General features: G+C 49.9%; 1 protein-coding gene across 10 annotated transcripts in view; it reads left to right on the forward strand.

Annotated features, from left to right (window-relative positions):
- IL11RA (interleukin 11 receptor subunit alpha) overlaps positions 1-16,807 on the forward strand; it is a 110,908-nt gene that overhangs the window by 76,051 nt on the left and 18,050 nt on the right. The window lies entirely within an intron of this gene.

The raw sequence follows: 16,807 nt of genomic DNA on the forward strand, positions 1-16,807 counted from the left end.
CAAGGTCTCTTCCAGCTCTGGTATTCTGTTAATCAGTGGAATAACTTCCCTCTAGAAGTTGTGGGTCCTCCATAACTGGAGGCTTTTAAGAAGAGGCTGGACAGCCACCTGGCTGGACTGGTATAGAACAGGGGTCCAAACTTGGCAACTTTAAGACTTGTGGACTTCAACTCCCAGAATTCTCCAGCCAGCATAGCCAAACTTGGCAACAAACTTGGCAGCTCTGCTGGCTGGAGAATTCTGGGAGTTGAAGTCCACAAGTCTTAAAGTTGCCAAGTTTGGAGACCTCTGGTATAGGGTCTCGTTCTTGAGCAGGGGGGTTGAACTAGATGACCTTCGAGGTCCCTTCCAGCCTTTGTGATTCTGCTGTTATTGTATAGTTATATGTTTGTTCTGTTGTCCTGCTTCCCCACGGGACTTTCTGCCCTCGGAGGGGGGAAGTGTGTCGGCTTATCTTTCTTGGCCACAAAGGTGTCACTCCGCCAGCCAGCCAGCCTTCCCCTCTCCTCACGGGTCAGCCCTCTGCCATTCACCAGTCGAGGAAATGGACAGGGCCAGAGAGCAGTTTTGTAATTCTGACCGCATGGGTTGCATGTGCCTCCTGTTGTGGTGTCCTGCTTGTGCACTGTCTAGGCAGGGGGCCAGAGCTCTCTCTCTCTCCCTCCCTCCCTCCCTCTCTCTCTCTGGCTGACTGCCCCTCCCCTCTCCAGGCCTTGGGGGGCTGCTGCCCAATGACAACTGTTGGCAATTAAAAGGCCTGTAAAACCCGCCATGGGAACTGCCCAGGGGGCTGAAGGCAGACGCTTTGTTGTGCTTGGCGGAGCGAAATTTATGGAGCCGGCGGGCAGAGTGGCAGCTTCTGTCCGGCTCAAGTTGGCAGTGGTGGGAAAAGAGGCAGAAGGAACAGTTTTTCATTGGGGTTTTATTTTGGGGTGGGGGTGGGGGGAAGATCTTAAATCTATTCCCCCCTCCCTCCTCTCTTCGGCTTGGCATTCAGGCAGTGATCCCCCGGTCAGATTTTTCCAGGAAACTCCATTCTTTATCAGTGTCCCTTAATCCAGGGGTCTCCAACCGTGGCCACTTGAAGCCTGGTGCACTTCAACTCCCAGAATTCCCCAGGCAGCTTTGCTGGGAGTTGAAGTCCACCAGGCTTCAAGTGGCCAAGGCTGGAGACCCCCTGACTTAATCCATCCTGGGTAGTCACTGCTCAGTCTCAGTGACTTTGAGAAGGGGGGACTTCAACTCCCAAGATTCCCTAGCCAGCATAATTTAGATGTGGACTGCGACTTCCAGCATGCTGGCTGGGGAATTCTGGGAGTTGAAGTCCCTCCCTTCTTTAAGTCGCCTAGAAACTGAGAAAGACAGGGCTGTTTACGCTGTTAGAGCATAGAACATAGGACAATAGAGCTGGAAGGGACCTTGGAGGTCATCTAGTCCAGCCCCCTGTTCAAGCAGGAGACCCTATCCCATTGCAGCTGTTTGGAAAGCCTCCAGTGAAGGAGCCCTGTCAGGAAGATTTTCAAAAAGTGTGTGTGTGTATTTAATAGCGAAATACAATCTCTTTCCAAAATGGCAATGATTATAGGGAGTCCTTGACTTACAATAGTCCATTTAGTGACCATTCCAAGTTACAACCACACTGAAAAATAGTGACTTATGGCTGTTTTTCACACTTACAGCCGTGGCTTCAAGTCGAAATAGTTCGACTTGACATAAATTTCCTTTGTTATTTGATGGCCTTGCCAAGATTTGAAACCAAGGCTTATACCTCTAGTCAGATAACAGATCATCAGAGTTGGAAGGGACCTTGTAGGTCATCTAGTCCAACCCCCTGCCCAAGCGGGAGACCCTACACCATTTCTGACAGATGGGAGTCCAATCTCTTCTTGAAAGCTTCCAGGGATGAAGCTCCCACAACTTCCAAAGGCAACTTCTGTTCCACGGGTGGATTGGTCTCACTGTCAGAAAATTTATTCTTATTTCCTATCTCTCCTTCTTCATTTTCCATCCATTGTTCCTTGTCTGGCCTACAGGAGCCGTAGAAAATAGCTTGACCCCTTCCTCCTCCTCTCTGTGGCAGCCCCTTAAATACTGGAAGACCGCTATCCTGTCCCCCCTGGTCCTTCTCTTGCCTAGACCATCCAGGCCCAGTTCCTGCAACCGTTCTTCGTATGTTTTAGCCTCCAGTTGTTTCTTCTCTGCACTTTTTCTAGAGTCTCAACATCTTTTTTATAGCGTGGTGACCAAAAGTCGATGTAGGACTCTAGGTGTGGCCTTACTAAGGCCTTGACTTATGGACCACAATGGAGTCCAAAATTTCTGTCATTAAGCGAGACCATTGTTAAGTGATTTTTGCCCCATTTTATGACCATTTTTGCCCCTGTTGTTACGTGAATTGTATCAGCTGAAGTTAGGGACACCGTTGTTAAATTAATCTGGCTTCCCTCTTGTCAGGAAGTTACAAAAGGGAATCACATCATAAATACGAGACGGTTGCCAAGTGGTCTGAATTTTGAATCCTGGGACCCTGGGGGACGGATGCTTAAGTGTGAAAAACGGTTCCAAGTCACTAGTGCCATGATAATGTGGAATGGTCGTTAAATGAAAAGTTGTAAGTCGGAGGTTATGTGGAGCTATACAAAAGCTGGATTAAAAGAACCTTCGGGTTTCTTACCCTAATCTTCAACCCAACAGCCATCCCTTTTTTGAACAGGTTTTGAAACCGGGGTCTCCAACCTTGGCCACTTTAAGACTTGTGGACTTCAACTCACTAATAAAACATGAAATTCTATTTTCTGATGCATCAGAAGTCAACGTAGATTTCCAGGCCTGGCTGAGGAATTCTGACCCCTGTTTCAAAACCTGTTCAATTTTTTTTAAATTGCATTCTGGGTGGATTTTGCACAACTTTCAGATTTACACTTCCCATCGCAAACTGAGTGCCTCAAATGGCAGAGGCTCTCCCGCCTGAGCAGGGGGCTGGACTAGAGGACCTCCGAGGTACCTTCCAGCTCTGGTATTCTGGTATTCTGTTCTGTTCAGTATTGAAAACTGATATGGCTGCCAACTCACTCAGGGTTTCATTGTGGTTTATTCCCTCCCATCCCCAAAGCCGAAGAATCTCAGGAATGCTCTTTGTGGGCCCAGTCGCAGAATTTGGGCCAGGCCTCGTATCCAAGGAGAGTTTTTAAGTTTGGCGTCCTTGGTTGCTGGAATTGAGCCATCAGTGAAATCGAAACGATTGTGGTCTTCGTCTCAAATTCAGGGGCTGCCTCGGTAGGAAAAAGTGGGATTCCCAGAATCCATTAATCTCCCTCTGTTCAGAAGCATGGAAGTGTCAATCAGATAACAGATAATAAGAGTTGGAAGGGACCTTGGAGGTCATCTAGTCCAGTGGTCGCCAACCAGTGGGCTTGGGACCACTGGTGGTCCATGAGAAAATTTTGGTGGTCCTCAGAGAAATGTCCCCCCCAAGCAATTAATCCAGGCTGCACGGGAACACAAGGCTGCGCCGCCCACATGGCCCGTGGGAACACAAGGCTTGCGTCGCTTGCATTGCGAACAACACAAAGTAGTGAGAGGAGGGGGGAAAGGGCGGATGGGGGGAACTTGCCCCACTCATCCCACGCGCCTTGCCTGGCCACCGGGATGCTTCTTTCCGCTTCTTTCTTCTTCTGCTTTTGGCTGCACACAAGGAAAGCAGCCAAAGTCTTTCTTTCTCTCCCCCAAACTCCGCCAGAAATGAGTCTTTGGGGCCCTGCAAGGCCTCCTGCTCCAAGAGGCTGCGCCGGCAAAGACTCATTTCTGGCAGAGTTTGGGGGAGAGAAAGAAAGACTTCTGCTGCTTCTGCTGCTTTCCTTGCATGAAGCCAAAAGTCTCTCTCTCTCTCTCCCTCCCTCCCTCCCTCCCTCTCTCTCTCTCCCCTGAGAACGGAGCTGGAGATGGTATCCTGCAGTCCCAAATAAAGAACGATCGATAGGAAAACAAGGTGGGGGATTTTCCTGCAGACTTTTGGGGGATTTTCCCAGGGTCTCTGGTCTGCTGGATTTAAAATTATGATTTTGGTGGTCCCTGAGGTCCAAAAGGTTGGCGACCCCTGATCTAGTCCGACACCCCCCCCTCCAAGCAGGAGACCCTACACCATTTCTGACTGATGGCAGTCGAGTCTCTTCTTGAAAGCCTCCAGGGATGAAGCTCCCACAACTTCTGAAGGCAGCTTCTGTTCCATGGGTTGATTGTTCTCACTGTCAGAAAATTCCTCCTTATTTCCAAGTTGAATCTCTCCTTGTTCAGTTTCCACCCCTTGTTTCTTGTCTGGCCTTCAGGTGCTTTGGAGAATAGCTTGACTGCCTCCTCCTCTCTGGGACAGCCCCTCAAATATTGGAGGATTGCTCTCCTGTCTCCCCTGGTCCTTCTCTTCCCTAGACTAGCTAGGCCCATTCCCTTCTTTCCTCCACCTCAAAAAATTCCTGGGGTGATATGTGAGCACCCTGGATATTTTTGGCTTTTGGAGGACTCTGGGTTTCTCCAAGGAAAGTTGCTCCCCTGCCCAAGACAGGGTTGGAGGGCTCGAAAAAAAACTTTCTTGGCCTTCTTCTTGGCATGCCAGGGTGCTAGTCCTCATGTTTACTTTCCAGGTTGTTGTTGTTGTTGTTGTTGTTATTATGCATATTTTCTATTACTGAACACATTTTATTTGCTTTTCACCCCGGTATGTTACTCAACTGTTATATCTTGGCCCAATTCGTTTGTGTTATTTCTTTGCAAAAATTGGTTGGCCGCCCATCTTATGCCACTTCAAGATAACTTAAAATAACATTAAAAATACAGAAAGCAAGATCTAATGGGCCACAGAGAAAAACAGCCCAGGCAGTGCCCAGGAAGAGAGAGAGGGGGAAAAACCTCACTATAAATTATTCTGTGGAAAGGGGCATAAAAAGGGTTTCTTCCCCCCCCCCATCAGCCCTCTCCTGAAAGACCCCCCCGGGGGGTGGGGGTTTGGACACTGCCTAAGAAAAAGATTTCCCTGGATCTTTTTTCATGGCCAGATCCCAGAGCTCCCTCCAGCCTCTGCCTTTATTTGCACTGGCAGATCTCCTGGTGCTCCCTGAAGAGGGGGGAGGGGAGGGGAGGGGAGGGGAGCTCTTCCGGGGGTCATTCATAAGCTGCGATTCATTATTTGGGCCATTCATGAAAAGGGGCTGGACTGCTAATTCATTCATGGATCTCCTGCTGCAATTCTCATGGGCACGATCCAACCCCCCCCCCCCCAAACGCTGAAAGGGGCAGATAACAATCCTTGGTTAAGCTTAGCCAAGTTAAGGCTAACCTTGTTCATTAACCTTGTCAAGCTAATACAATCCTGGGCAGGGGTGGGATTCAAATTTTTTAACAACCGATTCTGTGGGCGTGGCTTAGGTGGGCGTGGCTTGGTGGTCATGTGACTGGCTGGGCGTGGCCAACTCAACATCACTCACATCGAGGCACGCATCTCCTCGCCTGGCCTCTCATGACTGTGGGGATGCTGCAACAGTCGTAAGTGTGAAAAAAGGTCATAAGTCACTTTTTTCAGTGCCATTGTAACTTTGAATGGTCCACTCCACACAAGCGAAGTACCAGCAAAGGAGGGGGAAAACAACTCCAGAGAAGTTCCTGACACAGGAAGTCTAGTCCTGCCAAGAACGTAAAAAGACTTAACGGAGAGGCAGTTTCTGTAAGCAACCCCAGAATGTTTCCTTCCTGCCTTCCTTACAGGATTAGCCCTGTAATTTCTTCTAACAACCGGTTCTCCAAACTGCTTAGACTGTTAACAACCGGTTCTAGCGAATAGGTGTGAACTGGTAGAATCCCACCCCTGACCCTGGGTTGTATAAACAGAGGCATAGAATCAAAAATCACGTGAAGTATTAGTACCGCTTTATAAAGCCTGAGAAAGGCTACACCAGGAATATTCTGCATCCAGTTTTGGTCACTACAATACAAAAAAGAGGTTGAGACTTTGGAAAACGTGCAGAGAAGAGCAACTAAGAGGATTAAAGGCCTGGAGACCAAAACACATGAAGAACGGTTGCAGGATTTGGGTTTGGCTGGTGTAGAGAAAACAAGGGCTAGAGGGGATATGACAGTAGCATTTCAGGGGCTGCCCAAAGGAGAGGCAGTCAAGCTATTCTCCAAAGCACCTGAAGGCAGGACAAGAAGCAATTGGTGGAAACTAATCAAGGAGAGAAGCAACCTGGAACTAAGGAGAAACTTCCTAACAGTGAGGACAGTTAGCCAATGGAACTCCTTGCCTCCAGAAGTTCTTTGTGCTTTTCATCACTGGAGGTTTTTAAGAAGAGACCGGACAGCCACTTTTCTGGAATGGTATAGGGTCTCCTGCAAGGGGCTGGACTAGAGGACCTTCAAGAATAGAATAGAATTCTTTATTGGCCAAGTGTGATTGGACACACAGGGAATTTGTCTTGGTGCAAATACTCTCAGTATAAATAAAAGAAAAGATACATTCATCAAGAGTCAAGAATCATCAGGTACGACACTTAATGATAGTCATCAGGTACAATAAGCAATCACATCATACTAGGAAACAGTCCATATAAATCGTAAGGATGCAAGCAACAAAGTTACAGTCCTACAATCACAAGTGGGAGGGGATGAGTGATAAGGAGTGATGAGAAGATTAATAGTAATAGTAGTGCAGACTTTGTGAATAGTTGGACAGTGTTGTGGGAATTATTTGTGTAGCAGAGCGATGGCATTTGGGGAAAAACTGTCCTTGTGTCTACTTGTTCTGGTGTGCAGTGCTCTATAGCGTCATTTTGAGGGCAGGAGTTGAAACAGTTTGTGTCCAGGATGTGAGGGGTCTGTAGATACTTTCACAGCCCTCTTTTTGACTCCTGCAAGATACAGGTCCTCCATGGAAGGCAGGTGGGTAGTTATTGTTCCTTCTGCAGTCCTAATTACCCTGTGAAGTCCGTGTCTGTTCTGTTGGGTTGCAGAACCAAACCAGACAGTTATAGGGGTCCCTCCCAGCTGTATTCTGTTTGATTCATTGATTCTTGGCCGGGCTTGGATCCCCTGTGCAAACTTCATGGGAAGGATGGAAAAAGAGGTTTTTTGCTCCAGGTCGCTCTTGGGTAACAACCTGTTTTCCCATCCTTTGCACTGGGGAGGCCTCTGGGAGCATCCCTAAATGGGGGGGCCCGGTCAGAGGGGCTGCTGGCACCCCTGTTGCCTCCTGCCCTTGAAGGGGGTAGATGGGGCCGGTGGTCTTCCTGAGGAGCAGCCAGCCTTGAGGTCCCATGTCCTTCATTTGGGGACCCCAGCACAGTGGTCACCGGACCGACGGGGGGGGGGGACCACTTGGGTGGGGGAGGCCGAGAAAAAGGATAACGCTTGTTTTTTTGGATAAAAATTTTTGCCTCCAAAGCCAGAAGTGCCCTTTGTGCATGTGATGGCCACAATTTATTCCTTCCTTCCTTCCTTCCTTCCTTCCTTCCTTCCTTCCTTCCTTCCTTCCTTCCTTCTTTGTCTCTTCCCCCTCCTCCCTCCCCCTCTCCTCCCTCCTCCCTCCCCTTCCTTCCTCCTCCCTCCCCCCCCTCCCTCCCTCCCCCTCTCTCTCTTTCTTTTGCAAAGTTGTGACCAGGATGCACTGTATTATTCCCATGCAGATTTCAATGCACTAATGTTGCTATAATATGATTACAAATATGAACATTGTGCCATTTAAAAAGCTTATTGGAAATAAAAAGAGGAAAGTGGAAACTCTTTTTTTCGGCCTTCATGGCCACTTGGGCTCTCGATGTTACAAGCCCCCAGTTTCACCCAAAGCAGCCGCGGTTCGCCGAGCTGAGAGGCGGCAGGGGGCTTTTTTTAAGGGGCTGGGGGGTTTGCGCCCGTTCCCTCATTCAGGTCAGCTTAATCCTGGGGTCCTGCCTGATGCTGCATAAAGGGTTTTGCATCCAGACCAGGGCAAGGGCGGTTGGTAAGAAGCAGGCCAGCAATCCCGGCCCCTCCAGAGGGGCGTGAGAGGTCAGCGGGACAAACGGTGGTGAAAAGGGGAAAGGAGGAGGCGGGTTAAAACGAGAGTTTGCTTCTTGCAGACTTTTGTTTTCCTTCTGCTAACATCCATTGTCATAATCGGAGGCCAAGCCGGGGCTCCTTTCCTTCATTCATGGTTGATTTTCACGCCTAGTAAAATCAGCCGGCAGCTGTTTGCAACACCAGGATTTTTAAAAAAACAAAAACAAAATCCATTTGCAAAACCCAAATTTAAAATAAAAATCCAGAGTAAAATCTGCACGTGCAAAAATGAGATGAAAACCACAGAAACCCCCTATCAAATCCGTCTGTCTCCAAATGACGAAGAGGGAAATTTTCTTAATGTAAGTAGCTAATTAATTAACAGAATAACACAGTTGGAAGGGACCTTAGGGGTCTTCTAGTCCAGCCCCACTGCCCAAGCAGGAAACACTACATCATTCCTCGACTTATGACCACAATTGAGAACAGGATTTCCGTTCCTAAGCAAGACGGTTGTTAAACTGAATCCAACTGCACGACCTTTTCTTCTATGGCTGCTAAGCAAACCGCAGCTGTTGTTAAACGAACCCAGCTTCCCCCACTGACTTCACTGGTCAGAGCCTGGCTGGGAAGGTCTCAAAAGGGGACCCCGGGACCCTCACAGCTGCCAAAAATACCTGTCGGTATTTATTTAGCAGTTAAGTGCAAGGACTGGTTACAAGTTGCTGTTTTCAGTGGCATGAAAACTTTGGCTAAAGGGTTATAAGTCGAGGATGGTCTGTGAATAACAGGAAGTCATAAATAAATTACAAATAAGCTGGGAGACCCTCCATGTCTTGGGGTCCAGCCGATGGAAATGCTGTTCAACGAAGAGAAAAGTAAAGTCCTCACTTAGGCAAGAAAGACCCAAAGGACACATCTAGACTGGGTGAAACCAGGCTCAATAGCAGGAACTGGGAGAGGGATCTTGGAGTCTTAGTGGACAACCAGCTAAATAGGAGCCAGCCGTGTGCAGCAGCCACCAAAAAAGCCAATGCAATCCTATTAAATTGCATTAACAGAGGGATACAATCGAGATCAAGGGAGGTACTAATACCACTCTATAAAGCCTTAGTAAGGCCACACCTAGAGTCCTGCATCCAGTTTTGGTCATCACACTATAAAAAAGATGTTGAGACTCCAGAAAGAGGGCAGATAAGAGCAACCAGGGTGATGAGGGGACTGGAGGCTAAAATATACAATGAATGGTTGCAGGAACTGGGCCTGGCTAGTCTAGTGAAGAGAAAGACCAGGGGAGACAGGAGAGCAGCCTTCCAATGTTTGAGGGGCTGCCCAAGAGAGGAGGAAGGGGGGTCAAGCTATTTTCCAAGGCACCCGAAGGCCAGAGAAGGAATAATGGGTGGAAACTAAATAAGGAGAGATTCAAATCTAGAAATAAGGAGAAACTTTCTGACAGAGAACAATCAACCCATGGAACAGAAGTTGCCTTTAGAAGTTGTGGGAGCTTCACACGTGGAGGCTTTCAAGAAGAGACTGGACGGCCACCTGTCAGAAATGGTGTAGGGTCTCCTGCTTGGGTGGGGGGGGTTGGACTAGATGACCTACAAGGTCCCTTCCAACTCTGATGATCTGTTATATCTGTTATATGTGTTGTATCTGTTTTACGGGAAGCAGCCCCCTCCCTCCCTCCCTTTTCCCCAACCGTGCAGCCATTCTCCCCAGCCCCCAAGCTCTGCAATCTCCTCACATCCTCCCCCCACCCCACCCCCTGTGAGGTTCCCGCAGCCCCTCTTCACCGTTCTTCTCCAGCCTTTTTGCTTTGAGGCTTTCGAGAGAACCAAGGAATGAAACTCCCCATTGAAAGGACCCCCAAGAGGCTGCTGGCTCATGAAAGTGGCTGCGCTTTTATGGGGCAGACTCTGGAGACAGACGGCCTCTCATGCTCTCAATGGACACAGCGATGGGGGGGGTGTTTCCAAAGATTTAGAGACCCGCCGGCTCTCCCCTTTCCTGTCCAACCATGCCAGGTATCAGAGGGGAAGGGGAGATGCATGGCTGCCCCTCCCCGCAATACACGGTCCCCCAGATTCGCCCTGGAGCTTCCCAGCCATGAGTGGGTCCACACAGGCCCCCATCGGGCTCAGCTGATGGTCACTCACTCATTCACGTTCTTGCAGTGCAGGTTGCCAGATTGAATTCCCTTTAACAGACCTAACAGATTCACAGGGTTGGAAGGGACCTTGTAGGTCATCTAGTCCAACCCCCCACCAAGCGGGAGACCCTATACCATTTCTGACAAATGGCAGTCCAATCTCTTCTTGAAAGCCTCCAGGGATGAAGCTCCCACAACTTCCGAGGGAAACTTCTTTTTCAATGGGTTGATGGTTCTCCCTGTCAGAAAGTTTCTCCTTGTTTCCAGGCTGAATCTCTCCTTGTTCAGTTTCCATCCATTGTTCCTTGTCTGGCCTTCAAAGGTGCTTTAGAAAATAGCTTGACCGCCTCCTCCTCTCTGTGGCAGCCCCTCAAATATCGGAAGGCAGCTCTCCTGTCTCCCCTGGTCCTTCTCTTCCCTAGACTAGCCAGGCCCAGTTCCTGCAACCGTTCGTTGTATGTTTTAGCCTCCAGTCTCATCATCATCCTGGTTGCTCTTCTCTGCACTTTTTCTAGACTCTCAACCTATTTTTTATAGTGTGGTGACCAAAACTGGGTGCAGGACTCCAGGTGTGACCTTACTAGGGCTTTATAGAGTGGAATTAGTTACCTCCCTTGATCTTGATTGTATCCCTTTGTTAATGCAATTTAGGATTGCATCAACTTTTTTGGCTGCCACTGCACCCTTTTGGCACCAAGACTCCAAGATCCCTCTGCCAGTTCCTGCTACTGAGCCTGGTTTCACCCAGTCTAGATGGGTCCTTTTGGTCTTTCTCAACACAAGAAGCAACGGATCAAAAGTATTCAATCCTATTTGAGCCGGGGGGCTGGACTAGAAGACCTCCAAGGTCCCTTCCCACTCTGTCCTTCTGTAATTCTCTTCCCTTGTCCTTTGTAAAATCCACTCAGGAATGAAGATAGAAATTTATATCTTGGGGAAATGCTGTTTTTTTTCCTGCCCAAGAGGGGCTGGGATTGGAGGGAGGGGGTGCCCTTCCAAACAAACAAGAAATCCCGGGGGGGGGGGAAGCAGCCTGCAAAAATAGCTTAAAAAGAAAATGCATTTAATCCCAGGAGACCCCAGTGTAAGTGTGCGCGCGTGTGTGCGTGTGTGGTGTGCACAATTGGGGTGGGGGGGGAGAGATTAGTAAGAGGCCCAGCACTCCAAAATGCTGAACTGGCTTGACTTTTTCTCTCGGAGCCCGTTTGAAAGATGCTGGGAGGCCAAGAGGATAATAATAGCTTCCTGGTTTAGGAATTCTTCTCTATTCCCCTAATAGCCCCCCCCCCCCCAAGCTTTGGGGGAGGGGGAAACCCTCCAATCCAGCCATTTCTCTTCTTCTGCTCCAGCGTTTGGACTTGTCCTTTTCCATCTTTTCCTTCGGAGGCCCAGCCAAAATACCAACCCAGAAAGCGAAGACCACAGAACTTAAAAGGAATATTTCCGTAATCCTTGTCCCACTTTTTCTCTGGCCAGCCTGAGAAAGCAGGCCGGGCCTGGATCCAGGACAGCCCCCCCCATGCCGAGAGAATGTGCCTTCAGAGCCCCCACCCCCCATCCTGCCACAGAATATGCAGCCCTCGACTTACGGCCACAGCGGGGGGGGGGCCAGAAGTTGTGAAGTGAAGCGGACTTGATGTTTTCATCAGTTTCAATCACGCGACTGTGGAGATGCTCCGAAGGTCAGAACCAGAAGGAGGTCTCGAAGCCAGTGGTTGTCATTCTCGTTAATCCGAACGGTCACTAAACGAGGAATGGCTGTATTCTAGGAAAGGAAGAGCCGCTTTCGTTGCTGGTCACCCCAGCTCGGCCTCCCACATGCAGAGATCCTCTCTAGCCAAATATCGAGGGTTTCCTTGTGAGTGGGGGGGGTCCCGGCTGCCCCCTCTTGGATGACCATCCCTGGATCCTATGGGACAGTCCACAGCCTTGGCTGCCTTTTGCAACGGAGGCAGTTTCACAATCAGAATCAGAATCAGAATAGAGCTGGAAGGGACCTTGGAGGTCTTCTAGTCCAGCCCCCTGCTATACCATTCCAGATAGGTGACTTCTCCACTCTCTTCTTAAAAGCCTCAATGGGGGGGAAGGAAGGAGGGAGGGAGGGGAAGGAAGGAAGGAAGGAAGGAAGGAAGGAAGGAAGGAAGGAAGGAAGGAAGGAAGGAAGGAAGGAAGGAAGGAAGGAAGGAAGGAAGGAAGGATGGATAACAGTATAACAGCATAACACAACTGGAAGGGACTTTGGAGGTCTTCTAGTCCAGCCCCCTGCTATACCATTCCAGATAAGTGACTGTCCACACTCTTCTTAAAAGCCTCAATGGGGGGGAAGGAAGGAGGGAGGGAGGGGAGGGAAGGAAGGAAGGAAGGAAGGAAGGAAGGAAGGAAGGAAGGAAGGAAGGATAACAGAATAACAGCATAACACAACTGGGAGGGACTTTGGAGGTCTTCTAGTCCAGCCCCCTGCTATACCATTCCAGATGAGTGACTGTCCACTCTCTTCTTAAAAGCCTCAATGGGGGGGGAAGGAAGGAGGGAGGGAGGGAGGGAGGAAGGAAGGAAGGAAGGAAGGAAGGAAGGAAGGAAGGAAGGAAGGAAGGAAGGAAGGAAGGAAGGAAGGAAGGAAGGAAGGAAGGAAGGATAACAGAATAACAGCATAACACAACTGGGAGGGACCTTGGAGGTCTTCTAGTCCAGCCCCCTGCTATACCATTCCAGATAAGTGACTGTCCACACTCTTCTTAAAAGCCTCAATGGGGGGAAGGAAGGAGGGAGGGAGGGAGGGAGGAAGGAAGGAAGGAAGGAAGGAAGGAAGGAAGGAAGGAAGGAAGGACAGAATAACAGCATAACACAACTGGGGGACCTTGGAGGTCTTCTAGTCCAGCCCCCTGCATACCATTCCAGATGAGTGACTGTCCACTCTCTTCTTAAAAGCCTCAAAGGAAGGGAGGAAGGAAGGAAGGAAGGAAGGAAGGAAGGAAGGAAGGAAGGAAGGAAGAAGGAAGGATAACAGTATAACACAACTGGAAGGGACCTTGGAGGTCTTCTAGTCCAGCCTTTGCTCCAGCAGGAGACCTTAGCCCGTTTCTCTATACCAAGACTCTGCTTGGCTTGGCCCAATCTTGGTTGATTCTAGGGCTGTGTGAATGTCTGGCCATCCACTCACATGGTGGGAAGAGAACGGGGGGGGGAGGATTTCACCTATTTTTTCTGGAGATTTTCCGAATTTTCCCCCAGTTCCTAAGGAGAGAAAGCCGGAGGCCGGCCGGCCCTTTTTCACAGATTTTCCGCCTCCCTCCCAGCCGCCTGTGGAATCTCAGTCTAAATAAACACGGACGGCCCATTATGGGCTGGGGAGAATGTTGTTTTTTCCATGTCAAAACCATTCCAGACTTCTGGGTTCACCCCAAAAAAGAGAGATCATTTTTCTGCCTGCTTGGGAGGAGCGGGTAAAAAATATCCAGGCTTACAGGGGATTTAACCCCCCTCTGGGTACCTGGGGAGGGGTTGGGAGGGGAGAAGCCCCCAGGCTGATCTGGGCTGAGGTTTGGGGGGTTCGGGAGAGGGCGGGCTTTGCAGAGCAGGGGCTGCGATGGAGGAGATGCAGGGCAGAACAAGCCAGCCTCGGTGCCAGGCCAGAGCCAGCAAGTGGCCGAAACATTTGCCTCCCCTTCCAACGTCTCTCGCTGGAGCTTCGATTTGTTTCCTGCAGCCGCCCTCCAGAGCCCCAGTGGCGCCACCCTGCTGCCCGGTTCCCTGCGCAGCAGGCACGGAATTGGCACCTGAGACACGGGGCAGCTCAAGGGTCCATGCCAGGACTGTCCCAGGGGCCGAGCTCTTTGGCAGCGGAGTGGTGCCGCTTGGAGGAAGAGGGGAGGGGATCCCTCCGCAGAGGACGGGGCAGGGCAAACCTGGGGCACCAAGAGTGGGCTGGGGGAGGCAAGGGGGCTCCGTCAGAAGCCGCTTTCTGGAGGGGGGAACAAGGCCCCCCTAAACAGCTGTGGCTCTGGGCAGAAATAGGTGGGCCTCAGAATAACTGCGCTGGAAGGGACCCTGGAGGTCTTCTAGTCTAACCCCCTGCTTGAGCAGGAGACCCGGTGGTGGCTAACCTTTTCGGCGCATCCACGGGCATCCCTGCATGCGCCCCTGTGCATACGCAGCAGAGACCCAAAGGCCAGCTGGCCAGTGGGAGGCACGCATGAGCGGCAGAGCTGAGCTGGGGCGACGGCTCTGCGTGACCAGTCCAGACCAGTGGCTGTCCGGTCTTGTCTTAAAAGCCTCCAGTGACGGAGCAGCCACCCCTTCCGAAGGCAGGCTCTTCCACTGATTAGGTAACAGCATTACAGAGTTGGAGGGGACCTTGGAGGTCGTCTAGTCTAACCCCCTGCTCAAATAGGAGACCCTATAACCAGGGGTGGGATTCAACCGGTGTTACTGCCGGTTCGTACTTAACATTTTGCTGCGCGCGTGTGTTAAATATAACGAAAGCTGTGTGCCACCTGGACAGCTGATAAGCGCTGTGCACGGGTGCACAGCGCTTGAAAAAAGCCTTTTTTTATAGATTTTTCAGCCTCAGCTGTGCCACGCAGAGACCATCCAAACGGTCCCTGCTGTCCAGCCTGGGGAGTTTCCTGCCGCCTGCATTTCTGGCTCTGGGGGCTGTGTGAGCACACTTGGGGGAAATTCTGCCCTGCTGCAAATATGCCTGGGGGCCTTGAGGGGAGGAGGGAGGGGGAGGCTGGGCTCGATTTCAGGAGCTCAGATTGGGGGGCTGAAAAAGGAAGAGAGGGACCGGTGAGTGTGGAGTCTTGTTTGGTTCATCTTTTGTGCATTCCTTTGGTCATCAAGGAAGGGAAACCGAGTCTTGACCAACAGGCCAAAGGAATACAGCCCATCTGCTAGAACCAGAGATAGCTGGCTGAGGAATTCTGGGAGTTGAAGTCCACAAGTCTTAAAGGTTTGGGGATCCCTGTGCTAGGCCAAGATGGAGGGGGGAGTGGAAATTGGGGGCAGAACTGGACCTCTGCCAGTGGCAACTGTCCAGTTTGCTGTTTTGTTTTATTTTATTTATTTTATTTGTATTAGATAACAGGTATAAGTATAAACATGATTACAAATTCATGAAATGGATACGAATAACAGTGGACGTTAGGACAAGGATGATGGGCATGATGGTGTGCTTATGCGCGCCCCTTGCAGACCTCTTAAGAAGGGGGCGAGGTCTACGCTAGACAGTCTGAGGTTAAACTGTTTGGGGGTTTGGGGAAGAAACCACAGAGTCAGGTAGAACGTTCCAAGTATTGGCTGTGGCTGAAGTCGTATTTCCTGCAATTGAGTTTGGAGCAGTTTGCCTTTCTGTGTCTGAGTGTGAATGCCAGTCTTGGGGGGGGCACCTCCCCCACTTGTCGCTTGAAACCAACCAGGCCCAAATGGGACACCTGCCCGGAGGCGGGAGGGGCGGCTCTGTTTCCGTTCCTGCCACCCATTTCTCCCGGTGCCAATGTTTGCCCAGCGGGAGCAGCTGTGGGAGTTTCATGAACTATCACCAGCGAAGCATGTTTTGGTCAGCCAGCCTCTTGTCCCTTGGGCAGCCTGACCCTTCCTGACCTTTGGGGTGGATCCCTTTACAGGGAGGGGAGGGAGGGAGGGAGGGAAGGAAGGGAAGGAAGGGAAGGGAAGGGAAGGGAAGGGAAGGAAGGAAGGAAGGAAGGAAGGAAGGAAGGAAGGAAGGAAGGAAGGAAGGAAGGAAGGAAGGAAGGAAGGAAGGAAGGAAGAAAGGAAGGAAGGAGGAAGAAAGGAATGAGGAAGAAAGGAAGAAAGGAGAAAGAAAGAAAGAAAGAAAGAAAGAAAGAAAGAAAGAAAGAAAGAAAGAAAGAAAGAAAGAAAGAAAGAAAGAAAGAAAGAAAGAAAGAAAGAAAGAAAGAAAGAAAGAAAGAAAGAAGAGAAGGGAAGGAAGGAAGGGAATGGGATGGGAATGAGAGAGGAAGGAAGGAAAGAAAGAGAGAAAGAGAAAGGAAGAGAAAGGAAGGAAGGGAGAGAATGGGATGGGAATAAGGAAGGAAAGAAAGGAAAGAAAGAGAGAGAGAGAGAGAAGGGAAGGAAGGGAATGAGGGAGGAAGGAAAGGAAAGAAAGAAAGAAAGAAAGAAAGAAAGAAAGAAAGAAAGAAAGAAAGAAAGAAAAGAAGAAAGAAAGAAAGAAAGAAAGAAAGAAAGAAAGAAAGAAAGAAAGAAAGAAAGAAAAGAAAGAAAGAAAGGAAAGGAAAGGAAGGAAGGAAGAAGGGAATGAGGAAGAAAGGAAAAAGAAGAGAAGAGAAGGAAATAAGGGAATGGGATGGGAATGAGGAAGGAAGGAAGGAAAAAGAAGGGGAGGGAGGGAGGAGATGAATAGCAGAATAACAGAGTTGGAAAGGACCTTGGAGGTCTTCTAGTCCAACCCCTTGCTCTATTCTGTTCAATTATGGAGAACAGGTTGACCTCTCTCTGTGGCAGCCAAAGGGGAAGGAAGGAAGGAGGGAGGGAGGGGGAAGGAAGGAAGGAAGGGGAGGGAGGGAAGGAAGGAAGGAAGGAAGGAAGGAAGGAAGGGCCACCTGGTTTGGAACAGAGACCCCGACAGCATTCCCACTTTAGCCACCCACCTCCTGA

The sequence above is a fragment of the Notechis scutatus genome, chromosome 2 (genome assembly GCF_049901735.1).
Source record: "Notechis scutatus isolate UNSWTSFEM ecotype Mainland chromosome 2, rNotScu1.2, whole genome shotgun sequence".
NCBI lineage: Eukaryota > Metazoa > Chordata > Lepidosauria > Squamata > Elapidae > Notechis > Notechis scutatus.